This window comes from Montipora capricornis, chromosome 10 (assembly GCF_036669925.1).
Source record: "Montipora capricornis isolate CH-2021 chromosome 10, ASM3666992v2, whole genome shotgun sequence".
NCBI classification, from domain to species: Eukaryota; Metazoa; Cnidaria; class Anthozoa; order Scleractinia; family Acroporidae; genus Montipora; species Montipora capricornis.
Window position 1 is genome coordinate 66740603 of NC_090892.1, and position 5000 is coordinate 66745602.

Below are 5000 nucleotides of genomic sequence, written 5' to 3' on the forward strand. Positions count from 1 at the left end.
CAGGACCGCAAACACATTCTCACGCTTGATAAAATTCCTGAACAGGTTTCAATTCTAAAATCTCCGAAAATCCAGAACTTACAGTGTATTAAACTGTACAAACCTCCAAAAGCTCGCTCGAATTTACCGCCTTCAACCGCCAGTTTTGTTTTCGTAGCACTCCTTTCGCGTGGCCACTGGGGTGCACTATCGCTGTTCAACCAGTGAAGTTGAGTGTTAAATTGTTTTTACTCGGAAAGCACTGGCACTCACTATGAAAACCAATCAGCGACCGTGCTCATAATCACAAGTCATGGAAGTGAGATTCTTAACCGCCGTGACCAGAGGTTCTTATTTTTCGCCTCTCCGTTTTAACCGCTCGCTCCTCGCGAAAGAAAAATAGAACCTCTGGCACCCAGGGTACATTTGAATGAGAAGCAATGTCTAAATCTCAGTAATAAACATTTGCAATATCTTCAGCTAGGCTAAATGCTTCAACATTTGCAAAAAGTAGTTGTATTACACAATCAAACGAATAATTTTATACTGTGTGTCATAATTGCCCTCTGGGGAATAAATTTTCTAGATAAAGTATTTCACAACGCCTCTCCCTATTATATTCGCCGCTGGTTAATTTGCCTCTCGCCAACAATACTGCCAGCTACGTAGGCTAGAAAAGCAAAGATCCACTACGTTATCCACTGCAATCATCTCCACAATTTTAACAAAAAATCTGCGAAGAGAAAAGACTCATTTGTATAGTGAAAAGACTACTAAAGAACGACTGAATTAATTTGCGGTTTGACTCATTGAGATACTGGGGTTCAAAGTGTGCCTCAAATAGATGGTCTACGAGATTGAATGCCGTAGATACTACAACAAGGAATGACCTAGAATGATCTGCAATGACCTACAATCAGAACTGAAAAAAAAAATGTAGAGAAGATTATAAATGACCATAAATAAGTTTTTCTTCCCGCAATGTTTTGATTGGTTCAGAGTGCACAATGCATACCTGCCAACCCCCAGAGTGCAAAAATCTGGAGACGTCTAGAAATCTTTGCATTGTAAGAATATCATTTTTGACAATGTCTGAATACTCTCCGAAAATCACCCGAAGGCCTTCTGAATTTTCCCGACGTCTCTCAGTTAGAGCAGCATTTACCTACCATATTGCTACTGTTCCCATAACCATGCTAACTTTCTACCATGTATTGTGCAATTTCATTGGTGGACTTCTGACCAATTACGATACTCGTTAAATATACATCGACTTCATTGCTCTGTTTTACTTTTTCTGATCGAGAACAGCTCAAATAAGAGCACTAAATCCACTTCTTGTTTCATTTTCCTTTTTAACATCTCGAAAATAATGAAGTAAATGAAAAATTTTTGAAAAAGGCCACGGTAGGTATTTCCCGGGAGATTTGGTGCTCTAACCGGGAGACCAGGAGATTTAATGACAAACTTGGAGACTCCCGGGAAAACCGGGAGAGTTAGCAGGTATGACAATGAACAGTTTCAACTTAATTGCTCATCAACGAGGTTTTGATTGGTTCAAAGGGCAGAGTCGGGAAATGTTTTTAACCTTTGTACTGCAGACAAGATGCAGTGCCCTCAGAGTTTCAAATCATCTTTTATTTTAGGTCATTACAGGTCATTAGCTCATTGTAGGTCATTGTACCCCATAGTCGGTCACTGTAGAGCTCTCATTGTAGATTACAGTGGGTCATTCCTTGTATTAGTACCTACGGATTTTAATAATGCGCCTTTGTGGTTATATTGAGGCTAAAATCGGGATTGTCATGAAATGAGTATTCCGAGTATTATTCAGATAACATTTAATGTGAAAGCGAAAACAAAACGCCTGAAACTACCTTACAGTCAAGTGAGTATAATTTGACTGACAGTATATGAAATTTCATCTATTGAACTGCCGAATGGGTATGAAATGACTGCAAGTTTTTATAATAAAATTGAAATTTATACCGCGCAGTTTCTATAAAAATATTCAACTGCAGTGCCCTCAGAGTTTCAAATCATCTTTTATTTTAGGTCATTACAGGTCATTAGCTCATTGTAGGTCATTGTACCCCATAGTCGGTCACTGTAGAGCTCCCATTGTAGATTACAGTGGGTCATTCCTTGTATTAGAATCTACGGATTTTAATAATGCGCCTTTGTGGTTATATTGAGGCTAAAATCGGGATTGTCATGATATGAGTATTCCGAGTATTATTCAGATAACATTTAATGTGAAAGCGAAAACAAAACGCCTGAAACTACCTTACAGGTTATGCAACTAAAAATCGCACTGTTGCACACAGTGCAGACCACTGGAAGACACCTAATTCCACTTTCATTGCATTCTTTCGAAAGGAACTACGTATTTAATATTAACAATGAAATCGTATGGAATTTGCTTTTTTGCTAAATCGGACTTTGTTTTTGTGTTCTCGAAATCGAAGTTGGTTTTTGCGAACATCATCCGAGTTTGCTTTTAAAAATACAAAATCATGGATAGACAAAACTGAATTATCTAGCCTTTTATGGTGACTCCCGTTCTCAGGTGATTTATGAGGACAAATGTTTTCAAGTCAAATAGCTCTGTCGGTAGCGAGCAAATAATGCAACTTGATGGTCTGTCGTCGTCTATGTTAAAAAAGTGTTGACGGGCTAGCGCGATTCCTGCCATTCGCAAGCGATTTTAAAATCTATGCCTTCAAAGTTTAGCTCTGACTAAGGTGTCTTTTAACGACTTTCCTTTGCGATATGAAAGTATGGGTGGCTCCTTAAATACTTCTCTAAGGTGCGGTTGGTTTTGAATAAGGTGCCATTTCACCATAAATATATTCTTGAGGTTAGGTAAAGCCGGGTGGTATTGTGTAACAAAAGGCAATATTCTGAATATTTTCTTTTGTGTGCTGTTGTCTTTGTTTTCAAGTGACCCCTCTCTCTATCCGTGAAGTTAACTTCAGATAGGAATTTTTCTGAAAATTTGTTTGGGTATCCACTATTCATTAGACGTGTTGTGAAACTCTGTATGTTATTATTAAACGTCAAGACTGACGAATTTGTTCTTAGGAGGCGTAGCGCTTCTCCTTTTATAAATCCTTTCTTAACGCCTGGTGGATAATACGAATAAAAATTCGTGTATTGAAAGGTCTCTGTCGGTTTGTAATATGTTTGCACATCAACGATGGATTCTCTATTAAATCTCTCGCCTTTGTACACTTTTGTGTCTAAGAATGTAATTATTCGATTGTATCGTAGTAGTTGTTTGCCCTTTGCACAATTTTCCTATATTGTCTTCGGTTGTGTCCCACAGAAAGAAGACATCGTCAATGTATCTCTTTCAAACTAGCGGTTTAAATTTGCTCTCGCTGATAATGCATTTTTCTATTTTCGCCATAAACATACTACTACCAGGATCAGAAGCGGGGCTACCCATTGATGGGCCATACCCAAAATCAGGAACAACAAACCAGAGAGGCTACGTAGAATAACCAAGATTCGCAATGTGATACCAAACCGGTAGAGCTTCGCCATGGGATAACTCAAGGAGGATGGGGAGAAACAGCTCCAAACCGCCCTTTTCAATTCAACGTAAGAATTCGATCGCTTATATATTCGAGAGAAAAGTCATTTTTTCTGCCATATGGTAAGCACTGAAGTCACAGATTACAGAGCTTAATCCATTTGACGAGTCTCGTGCTTCTCAAGTTGCCTCCTTCATAGCCAAGACGAATTCTGGGTAATTCTGCCATTCCATGACAAAGGAAGCCCCCCGATTCTCATTTTATTGATTTTTTATAAGTGTCGGGTCACTCTGCACGAAACCATCTCTCACCTCTGTTTTCTGAAAAAAACAGACGCGCACGGTTCTTACGTTACGTTTCTGCCTCTAGAATCAACTGAAATGTCAATTGCTGGTAAAAACCAGCGTGTTAAATTTTTTTTTGTAGGCTAGGCCTGATCGGAGAGCCAAAACATTTACGCATGCGCTGACGGAATCTTTGAACAAGAGAGAAAAACGCAGTACCTCCAGACGTGGCGCTGGAGCGTCGTACCAAACGAGTCATCCCGGGATTTCGGCCCGTGCGATCGCTTTTGGACGCAGTTGGCTCTTCGCTGCTTTCTGCTACCGACCTCGCCTCCCGGTACGGCATTGAGGGAGAGATATGTCGGCTCCTAAACCATATGTGACAAATCCCACGCCTACTCACAGCTCCAAACCGCCCTTGTCAATTTAACGTAAGAATTCGATCGCTTATATATTTAAGAGAAAAGTCTTTTTTTCTGCCATATGGTAAGCACTGAAGTCACAGATTACAAATTGTGCGCACGCGCCCTGCTAAAGGTAACATACATACATGCATGCATAAACTTTATTTCATCTGGAATTTCAGAATAACTACAAGAGCTAATATCTTCCAGACTTTACATTTACAGGTAAAATACAAAGCTATACAGGTACATAACTAAATACGCAATATTTAAAGATATATTCATTGACAAGAAAAGCCGCTGTACAAAGTGCGACCCTCGATTCTCTTTTAAAACAAGTAAACTCAGTGGTACGGATAAAATCAGGTAGCGCGTTTCGCAACTTAGCTGATGCGTTAGAAAAAGAGCTAAGACCATAACTGGTTGGTTGTTTAGGTTTATCGAGGGACAGAATGTATTTTCCGCGAAGATCATGCATAAGAAGATTTTAAATGCGCTTATTGCACAGAAATGTAGAGTTTAACTTATGTGGTAAGAGGACAGGTAATTAGCAAATATAAATCTCAGTATTTTCTTATTTACATTATACACTTTGCTTGACACCAAATGACGAAAGGCCAGTTTTTTGCTACGAGGATAACAGCGAAAAAAACACTACTTTGTTGCGAGTTTTCTAGAATAAAAACTTGTTCAGAAATCAAACGTCTACGTCTAACAGCGCACACCAGGGTTACTAGTCCTTAGTATCTGGCTAGAGATCTTCTTCTCACTACTTTTTCCTCCGGCAGCGCTTT

The 5000-nt window shown here is 39.3% G+C and overlaps 1 protein-coding gene across 1 annotated transcript in view; it reads right to left on the minus strand.

The window, feature by feature from the left end:
- The window catches only part of LOC138021216 (uncharacterized), a 16421-nt gene extending 16222 nt beyond the window's left edge, over positions 1–199 (minus strand). Inside the window, exon 1 of the mRNA XM_068868073.1 lies at positions 104–199. The gene's annotated coding sequence lies outside the window, so the exon portion shown is untranslated. The remainder of the gene's footprint in view (positions 1–103) is intronic.
- Positions 200–5000: the final 4801 nt, after the last annotated feature.